Source organism: Rhipicephalus sanguineus, chromosome 9 (genome assembly GCF_013339695.2).
Source record: "Rhipicephalus sanguineus isolate Rsan-2018 chromosome 9, BIME_Rsan_1.4, whole genome shotgun sequence".
Lineage (NCBI taxonomy): Eukaryota > Metazoa > Arthropoda > Arachnida > Ixodida > Ixodidae > Rhipicephalus > Rhipicephalus sanguineus.
The window spans coordinates 88,146,166-88,168,198 of NC_051184.2; positions in this window are offsets into that span (position 1 = coordinate 88,146,166).

The following is a 22,033-nucleotide window of genomic DNA, read 5'->3' on the forward strand; positions in this document are numbered from 1 at the left end:
AAATATTCACCAAACACCATGCAACAACATACAGAAAAAAATCACAACGTATAGACCGCCCTTCGGTGACAACCTGATAGCTAAAGGTTGAATAAGTGAGATTATCCTGAAGTAACAAAAGACAACCTGCCGACAAACCAACAGAATATGACATACATATCTTATAATCATGCTGAAAGAGCCTTAGAGCCCTTTGAGTCTCGTCATCACTCTCAAGCCTTGTCTCCTGAACTGCGACAAAGTCGAAACGCTTGCCTGTAAGCAGCCGACGAAGTTGCAATTGTTTCTGCCGAGACCTAAGCCCTCGTAAATTTAAGGTCGCGAAGGTGAGCTGCATGGACGCCATGATGACTACACGCTGCTTTTTCTACTTCAAGCTGTCAGGCGTTGAGGGTGACGGATAAACCTCCCTTGCACTGCCGCCAGGCCGTCTGGACCTTGATTGGCGATGCTTTACTTTGCGTTTACATGGTAAACACCCACGTGACTGCTTTGGCACGCTGATGTCGTTTTCCTCAGAGGACACAGATGCGTAGGAGGCGCAGCGTTTGGGAACTGTTGCGTCCATTTCTGTGGGCACCTCAAGAGCAGGTACGGGAGCATTACCTTGGCTCTGTCGCTTGTCCGGAGCACTGCTCGTAGCGACTACAGCATCTGCCGTGACGTCCTTGTTGGCTGAATTGACGTCCAGAGGTGCCACATCAGCACGTAGTGGCTGCGTCTCACTCCGACCCGCAGTTGCCTCGCATCTCTCGGACACGGAGGTGCACTCGGATAACATGACGCTGGTTGTTGACGCGTCTGCTGGTACCGACATATTGATTGTGCTGATGTCCACACCGTTAACTGTTGGAAGGTCACCTTTCGCATCAATGACCTCCGTAGCATCCATTATGTGCTCCTTAACGGCATCTTCTTCAGTCCGGGTTTGGTGCCTTAGCTTATCAGCATAAGACGCTACACACTCATCCGCGGAATGTCCAAAACGGCGACAGTTTTCACAATAACGCGTCCGACAATGCCGACGTATGTGACCAACTCTCTTGTAACGTAGGCACAGAAGTGGTCTTCCAGGAATAAATAGAAAACTCTGTACGCCGCAAACAGTCAGCACATGTGGAATTTCCGCAACAGTGACTTCATCGGCTAACGAGAGCACAACGTCTCGGTTAAGGGTCTTCACGTCCTCCATGTCCGCTACACGCCAACATTCTCTGCTTACTGAAGTCACTTTTTCGAAAGGTTGAAGTGCTTCACGTATATAGATGTCTTCCAATCGTTCTGGAAGCCATTGGAGCTTCAACTTGACCTCTGCCGGTTCCGAGTCTATCACGATACAGCGGCGGTTTTAGGGGCGAAGCTCCTTAAAGCGGCACCCGTTCGTCCCCGTCGTAGTGCGTAACCAGTCTTAACGCTAGTACCAGATCTTGACCTCCAAGGTGGTGCCGGTGGGACATTTCTCCTCTGCGTTGTTGAACAATAAAAAATTCGCAGCGTGCGCGTTAACTAAAAGCCGAATTCTTCTGTCTCTCATTCCCCATAAGCAGCCATTGGCATGTTCTAGTAGGAAACGTTAGTAGAAGTAGAAGTGTAAGTGTTAGCTAAAAGCCGACTTCTTCTGTCTCTCATTCCCATTAGCAGCCATTGTTTACCTCCAAGGTAGTGCCTGGTGAGATTTCTCCTGTGAGTGATTAAACAATAAAAAATTTGTTCAAAACGCCGTTGATTGATGAAATAAACCAACGAAAGACGTCAGATGTTTTCTAAAAGCAAAACTAAAAGACGCCAGATGTTTCTAAAGCAAAACGAAAAGACGCCAGCTGCTTAACGAAAGACGCCAGATGTTTCTCGTGGCAGAAGAGTAAAATAACAACCAGTCCTCACACAATGCTAACTGCACAACGAGTGTGTGATTTAATGCTTCCCATAATTCTGCAAAGTGCCCAGCCATAATTCTTCATCGTCATCAGCCACATGCAGCATCAACAAAGTGGACGTAATACCTCACAGATGTGCAACGGGTACCTCGCGTATCCGCAGATAGACAAGAAATGACGGTGTGGGTGCTGTCCTACTTAACAAAAATTATGGTTTGTAGCGCAGTGGATGCCTTGCGGAAAGCCAAAACTTCAAATACAGTTGACCTTACCCCAACAGGAAGCCGCGCTCAGAATTCGCATTATTCAGTATCGTAACCGCCAGTGAATTTTCCGAGACGTTATCACTTCAGGACAGTTACACCATGACCTGCGTTCTCCAGTAAACGGGTAAACTTTAGGGTCAACCTACACGCGGTGCTCATGCATATACCGCACAGCGCTTCTGGAACGTAATACGCAGTCTTTGTAGCTTCCGCTACCAACGCGGAAAGGCGTTCCGCTTCAAACAGGCTCGTCTCTCGCTGCACCGAAACACTCAAGTGCGCGACATTCACCCATAGACGTCGTCACCTTTCTGTGGTGTTCATTGCCGCAGTTTTATTAGTCGAGGCTGTCCCATTCGAAACAGTGAGCTGCGGAGAAACGACGTTGGTGAATGTGAAAGCTGCACTACGAAATTAAACTTGTATTAAAAACGCGCCGAATGGGACGGTCGTTGCAAAGGCGCGTCTTTTTGTTTCGTTGTTCGGTTGTTTTTGAGCCTGGTGGCACAGATGTCACCACCCCGTTATAAAGGGGACGCTCATAGCATCCATCCACCCATCCATCTATCCAAGATCAGTGTGAGAGGCAAGTGTGAAAGACAAAAGGCGCGTTCATGTCGCTCCCGTAATGTGTTTGGCGGTAGCTCAGTGGGCTAAACGCCCGCCAGCCATCGTCGCGGACCGAGAGGGCATGAGTTCGATTCCCGTCAACGGAACTTCTGCTTGCATGGGTTCGATTCCCGTCAACGGAACTTCTACTTAATTTTTTTTCTTTGCCATCTGATGGCATTCATTTTGCTGACGTACTTGCGTGACGGAAATACGCCGTAAAAATTTTGGTGGGCCCCGACATAAAACACTTTCTTGTTAAAAATACAACATTGAGGCATGGCAATACGAAGATACACCGCTGTTGACACAACCATTTCGTAGACTGTGAGAGGGCAATTCATGGGTGACCTCTTCATGCAGTTCGTATATAGCAGCCCGCTATAGCACTTGGGAAAGAAAGAGCTGGGGAATGCATGAGTCATATCGTGAAGACGCAGAACGCAAAAATAGATGGAAAAGACAACGAGAAGTACCAAACGGCGTTACCTGAGCACCTTGCTTCCGAGTCGCAGGTTAATAATCCCTACTAGGAGTCTTTGTGCCTTTTAGAAGCTTTTTTTTACAATACTTGAAGCGGAAGAGCTGTTGACGCTTCGTACTACTGCTAACTGCCCGACAAATATTGACGTCTTTCAAGACGTTAGTATTCGTAGTGACGTCTGAAAATTGCTTAGCGAACCCCTGTTCAGTAGCAGCGCTAATAATATCTTCCGCATTTACCAGTGCGAAGTAAAATTTGAAACCACTTTGAACAATGTGCCCTTAGCTATTGGCCTGGTGTGCGACCGATGGCGGCGCTGCGAACGGCGCCTGTATGACGTCAGAGCGGGGATTCGCGCGCTTTCGTCTGCTACGTAGGCCCAGCGCTGTGTTGAAACCACCGTTGTGGTAAATCTCAACAAAAAAGCAGTTCAATTGGTTATCTTGCGTATGGTGGCTACTGACGCTGTTCGAACAACCGTGGGACTGCTTTTAACGTTCACTTATAACAACAACTCTTTGTTTTTTAGAACTGCGGCCGCTTGTCGCCGAGGCGAGTGCTGCGTAATGGTGAAGTACTGCTCTGTGCCTCAGTGTACTTTGTCCGCTCGTGAAAAATCCGTTAGCTTTCACAACTACCTTAAGGACCCAAAGCTGAAAAAGTGCATCGCAAGCTCAGAATGGGAAAGCGCCCCACGCCTTCATCGACCGTGTGCAGCAGTCACTTCGCGGACAGTGACTTCTGCTACCCACCGTACGCGCGACTCATAGGTAAGCTTGTGACCGTGTTTAAGCGCCTCGCCAATACTTAAGCCGCTTATTGCGCGCAGGCTATAAGCATAGGCGACTTACACCAGGTGCGGTGCCGTCCCACAACCTGCCGCGAAGGCCCCTACACAAGGAGCCGACGACGCGGCCTCCGAATCGCCTCGCAGGAAAGCGCGCCTCGTTAGCTCAGCTGAGCGGCGCAGGATATCTGAGAGTACGGCTGCATTTGGATGGCGTACGTACGTATTTTACTTGTGAAAGCAAGTGAGCGCCTAGCGGACTGCTTATGATAAAGTCATACGCGAAACCTGTTGCCGCTGTTAAGTGCACATTCTCTAATTTTTTCACCTGAAGTAGTGCTTTTTTAAAAGCGGAGCTCTTTAAGCTTTTCGTTAGGCTGCGTGGCGTGAAACTGGACCCAGCTTGCCTTTGCCACGTTAATCTCTGTGGCCCTGTGCGTTGTATAATCATCGATTAACTATTTGTTATACTCCAATACCCATGCGACGGCCCTGTGCGGTATTAATAGGAACTACGACGTAATATCGTTCTCACTGAACCAACATTACGGGACAAACTGCGATCATGGGCATCGGCAGGGGAGTGTGTAACAAGGCGGCACTTGCGCACTTGTTTGCAGTACGAAAGCAGTGGCGGTGATGCGATCTCTGTTGACGGCCTCGACCGCGCATTCAACAACGTGGCCTGCGTCGTACACCGCCTCGCCCTCGATGAGGCACCGCGACCTTTCACAAGCTTTATCTACATACTTGTAGACGCTGGAGAACGGCACGCTTACTGAAATATCGAAAGAAACACCCAAATTAATTAGTATCGTACGGCAGAAACAACATAACGAGCGAGAACACTCACACATAGTTTCACTTTCTTACCAGGAATGCGGCATCGGCGCACTCGTCGGCCATCCGGGGAATTTATTGGCCCTGTCGATTGGGCCGCAACCAAAACAAGTTCAAGATTACACTCGAAAACATTCGTCGCCGGCGTTAGTTGACCGTCGCGAGTCTGTTCGTGCGGCAAAGTTCCCGCCTGAAGCAGACGATCCGCATACAGGAGCAGCGGCTGCTGCAGCGCGGTTGAGAGCGGAGTCCCCGCTCTGACGTGACACGCGAGAGGGAGCTACTGCAAGATCTCGAGGCCAATAGGAAAACCATTTTAGCAGCAAGGTCGACGTCATAATCATCCGGTAAGGTTCGGATTATAAAAGGACCACATAGTCTTGCTGGCCTGCAAAGCGAGTTGGTTTTCCGATTGGCGACGAACGCCGACACCCGATCTATTTTTGTCATCGTTATACCATTTCTTGTACGCCTTGCTGCCGGCGGCTGCGATTCTCCCGCCAGTCTTGTGGCAAATTGCAGGGTTGTTGTAAATGTTTATTAAGAGTAAGTACAATTTATAAACACATAGTAGTGCGTTTATTCCTGTTTATATATTTGTTAGTATAGGCCGTAGACCGCTAAATTGTAAGCGCTTCTTTTCGCTGAAATTCCCTAGACCATTTTGATAATTAATTGTCACCCAAATTCCCATATATTAATCGCCTACATGCGTGTCAAGGGTTTGCAAGTACTTCAGTGTGGGATATGAAGCGAGTTCCGCGCGTGTTGGCGCATACAGTGCCAAGCCAAACACCCACAGTCAACTGGACGTTTGATGTCCCTTGCGTGCCCCCTCCTATCTGTCGCGGTAGCGTAGCGAATACGGTGCGCGCTGATGAGTTCGAGGGCGCGGATTGGATTCCCCGCCACGGCGGCGAATCCAGTACAGGCGCACCCGTGTATTTATATTTAGTGCACGTTAAATGTCCACTGACAGCAATAATTTCGTTTTTGGTCTCTTGCGGTAACATCCCAAGCTCGTGCTCAGAACGCGCGATAAATTGCGTGAATGCTACTCATCACGCTTGGCACTTATAGAGTGATCGCTGCAAAATTTCAATCTGTCCTGGCGTTCGAAACGCGAGCTATACAACTCCTTTTATCAGTGTGTCAAAATGAGTTTTAGTGTTTGTGCGCCTGAAAGGGTCACGTTGCACAACGAATAATATGTAGAGCTGTGCGAATAACAAAATTTTGAATGCGAAGCTAATTCGAATAATAAAGTTTGAGTGCGAATCGAATCGAATATTTCTCAAATATTTTTCGAATACCTCGAAGCGAAATTAAACAAAAAAGTTGCACAGTATTCCTAAGCATATTCTAAATTACATTCTAAAAACATTATATCTCCGAAATGACATAACCGGGCCGCGCCATTTTGGGCTCGTTGGAAAGAGCACTTCTCCATCTTCAAATTTCCCGCCTCAGCTAGGTCCTCCACTCAGAAACAAGCGTACAAAAGGAAAATGTTTAAAGTTCGTTTCGAGGTCTCCCATAGGCTGCGTCCGCGATGTTGCTCCAGCACGCCTCACGATTGGTGCGATGTTCGCTACGGGAGATCGTCGTCTGCTGCTTCCGCGTTGCGAAGTCACGGTTGTCGACAATCGCGCTACTTATTGACGCTTTCGGTTGTTCTGTGTTCACGGGTCAACGACCACTTCGAATATAACACTTTAGTTTGGTGGCTGCAAGCGGACCGTCAATCATCATATTAAGACAGTGCGCCGCGCTCGTCGCGAACATCGCAGACGGGCGTCTCGGACCGACTCATGGGACCCGCGGTTATAGGTTCTGCTTGTCAGCACTTTGGACCTGGTGACGAAGACCATCGTTGGACGGCTCTTTGTACTTGCGATCGAGCATGACGTACTTTGTACCATCGGGCACCTCACCGCGGCCACGCACACAGAAACCGAGCTTACTGCTCGAAGTCGTGGTTAGGCCTAACTCGCGCTAGCTGCGGCTTTTTCGCGAAAGCGAAGAAGCTGCAATGTGCTTCGTCGCAAGCAACGAATCGCATCACCCGCTGGCTCCTCGGAATCATGGATGGGCACTTGATGCATCGGCAGCGGACCCCCCGGCCAAGCTCGTCGCACAGCGACCACTTGGAGCACTGGTGGAAGCGGCGAGCAGCTTCGCACGTAGGCGCCCCAAAACGCAAGACCAAGCACGCTGCACGCCGATTTATCGTCGTTATTATTATTTTCCGTTATTATAAACCGCTATATTTTTTTGTGAGGTTCGAAAATTTCAAATAGTAAAAAACGGTGCGATCGAATAGCAAACGCTATTCGAAAAATATTCGAAACTTCGAATATTCGCACACCCCTAATAATAAGTTTGTGTTAATAGTACGCTGCTTCATTATACAATACCAGCAATATTCAAGCGAAACACGCAACTACGTACCTCGCATATCTCGGAGCGGTCGGTCTGAGTCCATTTGCTGCGTCTGATGTTTCTAATTCAAAGACGTCGTCGTTTCTTTTCCTTGGGAAGCCTAAAAAGGCGGAAGCCATTTGTGCTGCTGTTTGAACAGCCAACAGCGCAACAACAGCCCATTGCACGCAACAAATTCATGCGTGAATGCCAGGAGCAGTCGCCATGAATACGCGCGCGAGACCATACGCGGCTTCCCACATGATCTACACAACCTACTCGCGCTGCTCACCAATCCTGTAAATGTGGCGAGCCGGAGCCTCGTCGTCGCTGCTCCGCCTGACTCAGCGCCGCATTTGCCGGCAGGAAGAGAGGGTTTACGTCACGAGAAGAGGGCGGTGCTTGGGCGGGGCGCGGAGAGCAGCGATATGAAAGAACCGCCAAACTCTCCCGAAGGGTATATATGGCTCTGCTAACCATAGAGTAACTGGAAAATTTTCAGAGTATCGCATCTGTTTTCCTCGTGCCGCCGCCGACGCGAGTGGCTTACTCGCATCACGTGACCTTTCGCCGCCATATCTCTTCCAAGCGCTTTGGGTGCAGGCGCGTTCAATGCAGAGCGTGGCCGGACATTTAGCAGTACCAAGGTCCCCAGAAGTACTTCGTCGCTTTTTTAAACGCGTTATGCAGACAGGGGCGTAAGCAGACATTTTTTTGGGGGAGGGGGGGCACGTCCTTGATCTGAAGTGGGGGCCTGGCAGGCAGATGTGATCGAGTGTCACTTCGTGCTATGTATGCCACAGGAAAAATTTTTTTTTTTTTGCGGGGGGGGGGGGGAAGGGGCACGGGCCCGGTGTGCCACCCCATGGCTACGCCACTGCATGCAGATGCCAGAAGAGAGTAGCTCACCATCAATCGAACATTACTGGTGAGCTACTCTGGAAATCTCGTTTGCCGTGTGGGAAAAATTATTGTCAAAGAACGCCGTTCTACGTGGCTGCATAGTTGGCCTAAGCGAATTCGCCCCCCTCGAATAACACTCCTTCCTGCAGTGAACTACACTAACATTGCTTGAAAAGATCTTATGCGACAGGATACTTCACCTTTTCGGTTCTCTATGGTCAGCGATATTGAAAACTACATAGCTTTCTATTTGCTCGGCTGTTTATATCTCGATCTGTTGAACAGATTACGCACGCTATCCGAGATATAAGCGTGTCACGCACGAGAGAGAAATCGAAGATTTATTAAAATAATTACTGTTTACTGGTATACCTTGAAGGCAATTTTGGCATGATCATTTGGCATGGCACAAAACAGAAGCGTGGAACTGTGTTGATAAACTTGGTATAAGGCAATGTTATCAAGCGTATTTTTAAATGTTACAAAAAATCATGCTAATGCTGCATTGCACCAAGCGTACCCTTAAAATACTGCATAGTTGGTGAAAAATGGTCACAGCAAAAAAAAAAAAGCCGATCCCACGTATAGAGGGAGTCGCCTTTATGCGAGCCCTAGGTCTGTATACATAATCTGTTGTAGTAGCATGCTGCATGCGCTTTAAAAATTCCGGGATGTGCTATTTCTGAAGAACATAAAGCACCGTGCCGAGGACGTTTTGATAAGAGTGCATTACGAAAAAAAAAAGTGCGCGCAGTGCAGAAACCGAACCCCAGCTGTTTACGCGCTGGCAACGCCAAAAAAAGAACTGTTTGTCGGGACACAGCAAAATATTTGCAAATTCATTGCAACGTTGGGGATATTAAGGAGACAAGAAATAGGAAATGAAACAATTAAGTAGTGATGTCAATCATTTTGATGGCCTATTTTCTACGTATCGCAAGATAAGATGCACCTCACTTACCGCACGCCGATTCGCCCGTGCGTTTGGCTGCTGGCGTTCCGAATCAAGACGTCGCGCACAACTTCCAATTACCGTACACACACAACTTCTATTACACATATCAACCAGTTGAACAGCAAGCATGGTGCGCAAGCAAGCTATGCGTCAGCGATCAGTCGAAGGACGCAATGTTGAATGTTCTCGATGTTGTTCGATAACGTTCTCGAGTGCAGTGAACCTGAACACCGACTGCAAAGCTAGCGCAAAGAATCAAGATTCACCAAATGTCGAAGTAAATGGCATCTCGCACGATGTCACTGTGCCAATGCAACTATGTTTACAGCTCCGGACCTAGCGAACACGCCCGGGCGTGACAGAAAAGAGACCGATGAAGCCATGAAGAGAGTTCGCGAGCACATGGCAACATTCGCCGTACGTTTCATTAGTTACACCGCTAACCGCGCAGTCGATCCATACCTGTCGATGATTCGAAATCACTTCTAATATCTTCTTGGAGAAACACACACACATAATGCCGTTCTGCCGAGCGTAACATGGCAATGAGGCTAAAAGATCGGTCCCTTCTCAACACACGCCAGCAACGCGCCGGACGGTCTGGAAGGGACACGGCCGCCGCCACCCAATGTTGCCCGCGTGCAGCCTACCTTTGCAATACTCTGATTTTCCAGTGACTCTAGCTAACCATAGACCAAGGTCGCCCTCCTGCGGCGGGTTAAGCAGATGACAAAACAAAGATACACCAGTGCCGCACTAGACGAGAGGCGCGTCGCGTCTGCACTTTTTGCCTGCCGTGTTTACTCACGAGGAGAGCGTAAGCCGAGAACGCGTTGTGACAGTCAGCGAAGGCAATGTCGATATGCCCGTTTGATGGACCGTCCATTTAGGATGCCGTTGATTAGCTTGAGCTTGGCGAGGAGCACACTTCCTGTTGCCTGGAAGTGCGCTCTTGTGGTCTTGAGTTCGATTCCTGTGTCGTGTGCGATTTGTATGTGTTTTCATATGTGCGTGTTTACATTCATGTCCATTTTCTAATTATCGCTAGCGAAAAATATTACAGAAATTAATCCGTGAAACGCTGTTCGAGTGCCGAAATTTCTCTATTTTTCGCAGCCACTTTGGGGCCGCCTATTGACATGCCGCCACGCGTAAGCGCTGCAGGCCGTACCTAGTCAGTAAAAATATTGTTACGTGACTCGTAAACGAGGTTAATTAGAGGTTTATTTACAGGGGATGGACGGTAAATGCGTGCCGGTACTGACCGCCGTTCTTCTCTTTTTCACGCATCTATTGTTGTCGCTGCTGCTGCTTGACTGGATTGGACCCAGCGTAACAATATAAACTAAAATCCTGCAAAAGCCACGTCAAGGCTATTGTGCTGCTTTCTCTGGGAGTCGCGTAACGAATTGACTAGAAGCGCCCGTAATTTGAACGGATTTCCTGCCTGCAGTTCGTGGATTCTATCGAGTATTTGGCTAACAGTGTAGCGAAACGCTCACTAACATCGCACCTGCGTTCACATCTCTCCTTGAGAAAGTGGAAAGGTTCTGTTTTAATGTACGCGTTTTGGTTGCGTGGATGTGTGTGCGTACGAATGTGCCATTTCCTGGGCTCGATTAATTTTATTTTAAAGATGTTTCAACGTTATAGCTTGACTCCCTCGGAGTAGTTCTTTCACTCTATCGCAGACGGAGTACTGTACTCCATGAGGAGGTTTTGGATCGCTCTCTGTCTGGAGGGAGTTGTTTCACCCCGGAAAAAGTAGTGCCCAGCGGGACAAGCCAAAACTCTCGAAAGAGCGTCGGGGCACTCCCTTTGTTCTAAGAGTGTAGGTATATGCGCCAAACGTCATTCAGAGTTTCTATCAACCAATGGCGTAAGCCGACAATGCAAAGTCTATAAGACACTTTGCGGCAGTTAAACATGCCGTTCAATAAAAATTACACCATCTCCCGCTAAAGGGGACCATGAGGCGATGCGAAGCCGGAGCACTTGCACGATCGCGTTCCGTTGGCGTTCGTTGGGCATGCTACCGGCCTCGCGTCGTGGAACGCGAAGAGGGGCGCTACGCGTGTCGTATCTTCCATCTAGCCTGGCCGTTAATTCTCACAGGGCGAGCGGGAAACGCGGTCGACAGGCGGGCGAGAGGGGGGCAGCGTGGCAGAGGAGAGAGAAGCGGAGGGGACGCGCATGCGCTCGAGCTCTTTGCGGCGTTGCGCAGGAGAGAATTTCGGCATGTCTAGCCCGCGTTTCAGAGGAAGAGTGGAAAGGGGGAGGGGAGAGGGGAGAGAGGGAAAGTGGAGAGTAGGTGTGTGGAGAGGGTATGCGCATGCGCAGTAAGGGTGGTCACGCCGCACACCACCACCACCGGATTGAGCTCCGCCTTAAAGGGGCCCCGCAACACTTTTCGAGCATGCTCAAAAAGCGCTGCCGATCGGTAGTCGAGGCTCCCGAGAACACGCGAGCCAAATATTACAGCGATGCGCACGGCCTGGAATTTACAATAAATTCTCAAAGTCAGCTGAAAATCGCTCCCTCTTCTCTCGACAAATGATGTATTAGTCCGTAAAATATGACGCGATTGTCGGCAGTTCCACGATTGGCTGATGTTATAATCACGATAACACCCTCATTATTACTTTCGTTGTTAATTTTGAGTTCAATAAGTAGATAATATGTATGTTTATATTCTGTTATCGCGTTAAAAACACCGAACAAACATTAATATTGGCACTTCCGGTCTCACCGACAGCTCGTCTACTCGTTGTTGCGTGGTTCCGTTTCTTCGCCATGCGCAGTGCCGAAAACGTGAATATTTCTGTGCTTTTGACCATCGCCGGTTGCCGTTGAGAGTGGCAGCCGTTCGAGTGTTGCCTCGTCAGCTGAGAACTGCATCGTCGGCACGTTCTCACGACCGACCGAGGCACGGGCGCAGCGTGTCTCCGATAACAATGCTGGCGTCCGGTAATGGCGGCGCTTCGGGGTCGTCTGCCAGTGCCGTCTTACGAGGCGGTGTATCGGAGTATGGGCCGAAACCGATCTCAGCTGTCATTCGTTCCAAACGAGCGCGCAGGTTTGCTTCCATGGTTGGCAGAGCGATGAAAACAGTACGGCGTTCGAGGTTCACACCCAACATTACCAAACCGACGCGCAATTTTCAAGCACGCGCGATACACAGTGCGATCGACTCCGCTCGACGAGAACGACGCAAGCCGACCGGAAGTGGCGGCACAGACCACGTGGTTGCGCGCAGACGTCAGAGAGAAAAAAATGAAGAAAAAAACTCCGCCGGCGCTCTTGGGCGGAGCCTCGCTCCTCTGCGCTGCCTCCCTCGACTCGCTGCCTAGCTTTCCGCGCGCTCGCGGCGTTGAGTTGAGGGAGAAAGCTGCGGAACGTGATCTCTATAATTTGGTAACACCACTTAGACTTGACGGATTCGAAAAATTTTTGCGGTATACGACTCGTGAAGAGTCATGCGTCAATAATGAGACTATTCCAATATAACTAAGAAAGGTGTTGCAGGGCCCCTTTAAGACACTTCGCATCTAAAAGGCATTCGAAAGGCACACCCGTCGTTATTGTTTGCAATGTTAACAAACAGACACGCGTTCTGACAAAGGTGCTGCAACGACCCTCCGCCATTCTGTATAGATCGCAAATAAGTGTATTACATCAACGGTTGCCTAACAATGGTTTTGGTGGGGCCTCTCAGATTTATGCATACATGGTAGGATGTTTGACGTGACATAGACTTACGTGTTCAATCACACATTTCTGTTAGAATTGGCATCCCTGTTCGAATAGGCATAGCATGTAGAATTCACGGTCTCATTGTGTCTCGCATTGACATTCTGCGACACCGACGCGAGTTCGCCGCAGAGAGAGGCAAGAATGCGATATCAACAAAATGGAATCTTATACGAAGTAAGGATAGGAGTTAACTCCTTCTGCATACAACCTGCCGTAACTCGACAAAACGCGTGCGTACAGAAGCGCAGTCACTGCTGCGAGCAAAGCGACCTTCGTGCTCGCTATCACTTCATTGGCAACTGAGCAATGAGAACAGCATGTGCAAAGGCAACAGCAGTCTGCCGATCCATGTAAAGAAAAAGCGCCAGTGACTGCTGCTTTCTAGCAAAGTGAGGAGTTCCTTCCGGAGCCAAAAACACGCTGGGAGTATCCATATATTTGCTATCGTAATAATGAATTGCTGCTATTGTGTAGTCGATCCATGTTTGAGCGTACAGCTTCTGCTGGAAGGCCGCGAAATGACCGCGCCCCCATTGCCACTGAAACTGCATTGGCGTCAAATGAAGAATCTGTTTTTACGCTCTAGTTCTACCGACGTTGTTAGAAAAACATTTTCTTTTATGTTCGCACGCGATTGGAGCGTAATGCGTAGAGGAATCTGCACGAAGGTTTATTCTGCCTGCCGAGGTCTTTGTACGTCATCACGCTTTCATAAGCTAACCTGGCTAAAAATGCTCGATGCGGAAGTGCACGCCGAGCACTATCGACGACTAGGTGATTAATATTTATGTCTGGAATCACTTGTGAAATTATTCCTCTGGGGCAGCTCTAGCGGTTTCTTCACTGGTTTTCTGTTTAAATGATTGTTCAAATAATTTAGAATTTGGCATTCATAGACGCACTGAAACTATATTAGTAACAAAATCAACATCATAAGAACCGCGTCATGTTACAAACTAAAGTACACCATCTATATATATATATATATACATATACATGTCCTCGCCTGGAAAGCATTTAGATTTTCTGTATTTGATACTTTGCAGGACAGAGAAACCATGATCTTCCTGACTGTACCGTTTCTACCGTTTATAATCGACTTCGTTGCTGCCGGTAGTTCTACGATTATTGAGGTTCCACCGGAAAATTATCAGGTTACTTGGCAAAGTTTATTGCAAGTAAGTATAATATTTTAAATGCAAAGTACGGCGGTTTGACCTCGTTTAAAGAACTGAGGTGCACGCCATAGATTAACGACTGAATCTTAAGACCTTGCTATTTTCAGTAACGTTCCTTAAACCGGCTTGATTATTATTCGTAATATAAACCGCACTCACTCTGGTCGTCTACATGGATACCCAACACTAGTTCGCCATGACGGGTCAAGTTGCTATAAAGCACTTAAGTGGGGAGTATGGAGCCCTTTACACAGAGGTTGGTGTATCGGTTACCGCTAAGACCGTCTATGAAGGTTGTTCCTGAGACTGCTGAAATATGACTACCGACTGTACTTTGTTCCAGGAAAGAAACTGATTGTAGCTGACACCCTGTCGAGAATTCGAGGACAGTGCATGTCAGAAAACTGCTCGAAGGACTTGGAAATACACGCCACCAGTGTTTTGGAGGAACGAGTCAGCAGGAGAACAAAGCAAAGACTGGAAGATGCCACAGCTAGAGACCCAGAACTGTAGCAGGTCATCAAAACCTGCAGGCGACAGAGCCTATCAAGGGGGTGTGGAAAAAACACACTAACGAATTGTCTGTGGTGGAAGGTGTGCTGATGAAAGGCACCAAAGTTGTAATCCCTTCCGAGCTTAGAAAAGAAATGCTCTCTCGGTTACACCGGGGGCATCTGGGCATGGCCAAGTGCATATCACGAGCACGCACTCTCATGTACTGGCCGAGGATGGCAGCTGACATAAGACAGATGGTGGAACAGTGTGAGACCTGCCAAATACATGCATACAAACAACCCGCTGAGCCCCTGCTGTTGCGAGACACACCAAATCAACCCTGGTACAGGGTAGGAGCGGACTTGTGCGAATATGCTGGCAAGCATTACCTAGTCGTGTACGATGCATACTCTAACTATCCGGAGGTTGAGGAGTTGCATGGGACCACGACAAGTGAAGTCATCAATAAACTATCGCGGGTATTTGCACGCTGTGGCATTCCACGTGAGCTCTGCACTGATGGCGGTCCCCAGTTTACAGCCAAGGAATTTAAAAACTTTTCAGTGATGTTTGACTTTGAGCACATCATCTCTAGCCCCTATTATCCGAAATCTAATGGACTCGTGGAAAAAGGGGTGCAAATCATAAAAAGGCTCCTCAAGAAGGCAGGGTCAAAGGAGGAGTTTTGGCTTGGCCTCCTTAACTACCGTGCAGCTCCACTGGAAGACGGTGTCTCACCATCCCAGTATCTAATGGGTCGCAACAGCAGAACACCACTCCCAGACCTTTGCTTGGATTCACCATGGCAGCTATCAAACCCTCGAAAACACAAGCATAATATGAACACAGGACAGCATCTCCCACCGCTCCGCCCCGGAGACACTGTTCGTATTTGGTCTGGAAACAAATGGGGCACGAAAGCTAAGGTTTTGGACCTTGTGGCCCCCAGATCGTACAGGGTGCTAACAGAGGATGGAAGCGAATTCAGAAGGAATCGCCAAGACTTACGGAAAACAAAATACTCTAGCAACTCAGCATCACAGCAGCTTCATCCTACTGCACTTAGTAACGCGGGGGAGGGGAGTCAGTCAGGACTGCAGGGAGCAACCGATGCAAAGCGGGCATTCATGAGCGTTGACCTTCCCTTAGTGACCGCAAGCTCAACAGCAGCAGCAAGGGAACTATGTGCGCCCCCCAGACAACTAGAAGCACCTACAGAATCATCGCCATAGTGGGACCTATGGGCGCACCTCCTAGACAAGCGGGAGTGTCGGGGGAAGATGAGCCTAGAACGTCGTCCAACCAACAAACTACCGAGAAGCCAGCTGTGCAGGCCCCAAGAGGTTCAGCAGAGACTGCTATAGAACACCGTTATAATACATCCCCGCGGCGGTCATCAAGAATTAGAAGAGCTCCCCACCGATTGGGCTACCAGAATTAACAAGTCTGCTCTTGCACCCTATGAAGGACATACTGTGTAATCAGCTCGTAATTTTAAAGAAAGAGGATGTATCGGTTACCGCTAAGACCGTCTATGTACGCCACCCAGTCTGGCAACGCGCTCGAGCACTTCCGGTGCGCAAGCAAAAAAACATCAGTTCTTCCATGGCCACTGTACGTGTCGGTCTCGTTGCATACAGTTCGCACATCAAAGTTTTTTGCCTGTGCTAGCTTTTACGGTATCTACGGTAGGCAAATCTTCGATGTGATGTTTATGTCCTCTTCCACTGGCCATTGTAGCTTAGCAGGTCATGTACCGTGCTACAGTACGGTATACAGTTTCCTCATTTAGACAGAGTCTAAGATCAACAATAGCCGTGTACCTAGACTTAGGTGGGCGTTAAAGAACTCTAGGTTTTCAGCATTTAGCCGTAGCCCCCACTCTACTGTGACTCATAACTGTCATGGTTCTGACACGGCCCCACCACGGTGGTCTAGTGGTTATGGCACTCGACTGCTGACCCGAAGGTCGCGGGATCGAATCCCGGCCGCGGCGGCTGCATTTTCGGTGGAGGCGTAAATGTTTGAGGCCCGTGTACTTAGATTTAGGTGCACGTTAAAGAACCCCAGGTGGTCGAAATTTTCGGAGCCCTCCACTACGGCGTCTCTCATAATCATATGGTGGTTTTGGGACGTTAAACCCCAGATATTATTATTATGGTTCTGACACGTAAGACGTTGGAAATTTATGAATTCTGAACCTTCTATATCCTCCCTCCTTCTTTTGCCTTGTTATATACCTACAATCGCCCGAAAGCGCTCAGCGAAGCATTGTAGATGAAATGCGTTATTCAAAACACCTTGCCTGCCTTGGCAGTTTTACTGGACACTTTTGATAACGGTGGCTGGGGCCGCTATTTTTTGATTAAAAAATATTGGAAGGCCTTTGTGGTTCGCCTTCAAGAGTTGAGCGAGATAGCGTAATCAGGCCCCCTAGGCATCGCCTTGAACAGTGCCACAAGGAAAGAAACGTTTATGCGCGGAGCGGTGGCCGGGTCAAACTATCCTAGAATGCCTACTGCAAGTACATTTGCGGTGTGCATGTTACGCCATAATTCTTCCCTTTGCACATTGGCGAAACGCCCACTGTGCGTCCTTAGGGTACCAAGCGCACATTCGCAGCTGCACGGTTTGTTATTAGTGGACAGCTTTAAACCACCCAATCGTTGCGCAATTCACATATCATGTCGCCTGGTGCGGTTCTACGATTCTGCCACACAATATCACATGCGTTAAGGAGACTCCCTCCGCTCCATGACATTAATTCGAGCACTGCCGAGGCTCCGTGGTGGAACACCTGCTTGCCACGAAAAAGGCCTGGGTGCGGTTTTCAGTCGGGCCTAATATGAAAAATAAAACTAAAATATAAATAATATAAATGTAGTACGCAATTCGTACTATTTATTTATTTGCATCTATGTGCAATATCCGCTGAAGGACGACGCCGAAATTTCGTTCACAACCAATGACGGCGAAATCGACGCCGACACCGGAATTTCAGCAAAGCGAGCTCTTTAACTCTATCGCGTTGATAATTTACGTCGTCCTTTGAGCCACTATTAGACGATCTGAGGTTATAAAAAACCACTAAGCAGCACAAAAAAGATGGTTATCCCTCCGTCATAGGAATCGGAATAACAGGAAATTAAAGCGTGCCCTTAAAGAAGTAACTTAATGTTTACTGTACTTTGATATAAGAACGTTTGCACAATGTATATTGACGTCTGGCAGCTATAGCACCGTTTAACGTGAATGCACCCACTTTGATAATTGGTCGTACACCTCCATCACGACGACTAACGTCCATGTTAAACGAATAAACAAACCCTTGTGGTAGCTGCAGTAGTTAACGGTGAAAGCGTAATCAGAGAACGAGCTGTGATAGCGAGAAGAGCGTCGCATATTGGACGCAGAATTTGGCCGTCATCCCGCGGCATGTTAAAATGTGATTGAACACCACAGCCGAACTAGATGGAAACAGAAAACACGTCGTGCCGCCCTAGTAGCCCGGCAGCAATTTTTCTCGGGGCGAGCGCGTGAGCGGGGAACGCGGTGTTAGAGCCAGGTGAGGCAGGCGCGCGTCGCAGAGCTATTTGTCGTTTGGATTAGCGTGATGCTATGAGCGAAGCCGGCGCTTTTACGACGCTTGGGCTAAGATCAACACTGACAAAATTGAACTTCTATTGAAAACGGGCCGAATGGGACGGACGTGTAACGTGTTACAGGTGCTAATCGCGGAGGCCACAGTAATGAAGAATTACTTTACTTTACCGCTTTACAACACCACCCCGACGACCGGGAGAGTGGTAGATATAAAAGGCGCGTTTGTAAACATCTATAGTCTGTGACCGTGGCGCAGTGGATAGCGTGCCCGGCATCTGCTGCTGCGGACCGGGCGGTCGTGGGTTCGATGCCCATTGACGGAACTTTTTTTCTTTGCCATCTGATCGTGTGAATTTTTTCGACGTCATTTCCGCGACGGAAATATGTCACTGAAGTCTTGGTTGAACCCGGTATAAAACACTTTCGTGTTAAAATAATGTTGCGAGTTAAATAAACATCCATTATAGCTTGCAGCACACTCTGACACAGGGACGAAGGGAAACACGATAACTAGCGCTGATTTAAAAGGGAATTTTTATTTGGATAGAACACACATGTATATGTATACATACAGAATTTCACATGCGCGAGTACATGCTGTCAAATGTGTCGAAGATATAATGGATCTTCGCCAACTATCCCGGTCAAAAACCATGCCAAATAAACACCCCCGAAATACAAAGTGTATGCAGAACAAGCGCTGTTTTTTATTGGAACTGGATGCACTTATTCTAAGTACACAAATGGATAATCTCCAGAAAAGGGGAAGGAGGCATTCAGTCTATTCAACTCGATCGAGCGTATGTGCTTTCAATGTTGGCAAGAAGCATATTCAACCAATAGGTTATCTATATTCGCATTCCGACAGTGACACATTACAAGCAATTGCAAAGCATTGGAAATGCTTCATGAGCCTCCACTGCCCGCAGGTCTCAACATCTACGTAATATGAGCGTTTTTTTAAAGTCTAGAAACCACACTGCCACAAGGAATAATAAAATAAAAGATTCACACTTGTTATAGTGTTTGCCCATGTGACTGATGAGACAAGGACTCGTCTTTGTAATGTAAATAGTAGTAATAATTGCCGGGGTTTAACGTCCCAAAACCACGATATGATTATGACAGACGCCGTAGTGGAGGGCTCGGGAAATTTGGACCACCTGTGGTTCTTTAACGTGCACCTAAATATAAGTACACGAGCCTCAAACATTTTCGCGCCCATCAAAAATTCAGCCGCTGCGGCCGGGATTCGATCCCGCGGCATTCGGGTCAGCAGTCGAGTGCCATAACCACCAGACCACCGTGGCGGGGGCATTCGATGAATGAAATCGCGAAGAACGTTGTGTCGGCGTTATATTAGCTGCATGTTAATGCACTCCTGTTAGAGCAAAACAAATTCTTAAAGTGTACGCACCAAGAACACGGTGTGAGTGTAAGTACAACGTAAAAGGCTTATGTTAGCGTTGGTCGGGACTCAATGCTGACGCTAAGATATTCTACAGCCTAGTGGTTCACAATGGCGGAAGGAGTGAAATGCTGACGCATACATGCATGACTCCACCTGCATGTAAAAGTACTTGTTCAGGGGTCTCAAACGCATGTCAGCTGGCGGGCCGAAGTCACGAAATTTAGTCCTGCAAGGGCCAGCGCAGTGAAGAAAGCAGGAGAGGGGGTGAGTGTGTAGTAGAGGACTGCACGGGCTCGGGCCTACCCGAAAACCTGAGCCCGGCCCGGCCCGTGGGCCGGGCCGGGCCGGGTAAAGTAGTTTTCACGGCGGGCCCAGGCCGGGCTCGGGCCTGGAGCTCCGGGCTTAGGGCCGGGCCCGGGTTTGAGGTGGCGGGCTCGGGCCTGGCTGGGACTTTGCTCCGTTTTTAAAAAGACACCAAAGTGAAACACCGAATCGGTTTAGGCTGATAAATTGTACTCTGAGAACTCGAATGTCAATAATTTCATCATCATAATTTATTTTTAGCGGAAAAAATCGATATCAGTGTTCCATTTTGAAATTTCGCTCCGAAATCTCTGCGCGACCCGTCATGGATTGCAAAGTGTAATAGTCGTATTTTGGCGACATTCGCTCAACAAAATTTTCTGAAATTTGGTATGTTGATGCATGTGTGACCCCCTCTGAAGTCAATGTAGGTGGCGTCACTACCCGCATTTTCTTTTTGCTCGTTTTCTCGCTTACCGAGAGTCTTGTCGCGGCGAGCGTGATTTTGGAATTTTAAAAGGGTAATTTTCTGATAATACACAAATCGTTTTTCTCTTTAGTGTCCCTCAAAGTTTATTAAACATACGCTGTGCATACACGTATGCTCCACATTTTATCTTGAAAAACAAGAAACTTTTTTTTTATCTGGGGCAGGCTATTTGAAGAAGTTTTCTGAGAGTCAAGTAATGAACTACTCTTGCTTCTTGCATATAGGGCTACCTGATTTATCTGAAACGGGCCAGCCAAAAGTAAATAGACGAGCCGCATATGTAGTTAACATCTCTCTATTCTGTGCTATACCTCTAAGTTTTAATCGCAAGAACGGTCACAGAGCTCCAAAGCGGAGAAACATTCTTGCAAGTGTCAGCCCTTCACTAAAACACAAGGACTGCGCGGGGTATTGTTACATAGAATCCCTATATAGACCCATTCTTTTTTTCCTTTACGGCTCCCAGTGGTCATGTGACGCGAGATAGATATGCAAAGCCTGCTTTGTGTGCCCGCATTGTTAACGTCTGAGCTTTCGTTTTGTTACGCTATATCAGGGTTCTCGAATTCACCTCAGCTAACGGGCCGCATTCACGAAAATTTACTCCCGCCAGGGCCAGGGCAGTGACGAAGGTAGGGTATCGGGGGGACAGAATTCCTGCTCACTTTGCCATTTGAAAGAAGACCTTTCCCATATCTCATATATGGGTCATTTCTGAAGGGGATCTGGCGGCAGGATTCCAACAACATATAGATACGTATCTCCAAATGGACTAAATCTGGCCGCCGATTCTGAAATATAGTTTGTTTCACGGTTATGTATCAACACATGGTGACCGCAGGGGGTGCCTCACGAAAAGAAATGCTTCAGACATGTCATTCCTGTGTAGCTCCGGAACGTACATATAAAGAAAAAAAAATGGACGAAGACAGTAGCGAGAGATCCACGGGCCGCATGCAGCCAGACAGAGCTATTTGATACCGCCGCAACAGAGTTGGAATGTGCAGGATTAGTATAGGTCCACCGTACTGGGTGATGTCCCTCTTACGTCGAACCACATTCATCCAATGAGTAAGCGTGGAGAAGCTTATTGGCGCCTTTATTACCAAACTGAACGATCGAACCCCGAAAATAGACCGAAATCGCTTCGTCCACCTCCAGGCAGTCCTACCCACGCAGCCCAATGGCCACCTTCTGCCGATAAAACATCGTTACGAAGGCATACTCCATTAGAACATGCAAAAAAAAAACAGCATAGTGCAAACCGCGCATAACATACACTGCTGAAAACTGGAAGAAACCATCAAGGAGGAGTTTTAAACATAATATTGAAGAGTGGCACGTTGTTCGGGAACGAAAGAAATGAAGGGATGAGGTGGACAGCTGCTATATTCATTCTGCAGAGGTACAGAAATATATCCTAAATTTGTCCAGTGGTGGAAGGTAAGAACGGCTGCTGCAGCCTTCACAATCCGCAAGGCAGATGTGCGCCCCTGCGGCTAGCGCAAGCAGCGCAAGAAACTTTAGCGCGGCTGGATATGCGGTGCAACAGCGCATGGCGTGCTTCGAGCCGGAATCTCTTAATAATTTAATATTGGGGAGAATAACCATGTGAAAAAATAAACTATAAACTATGCCACACACACACACAACAAAAA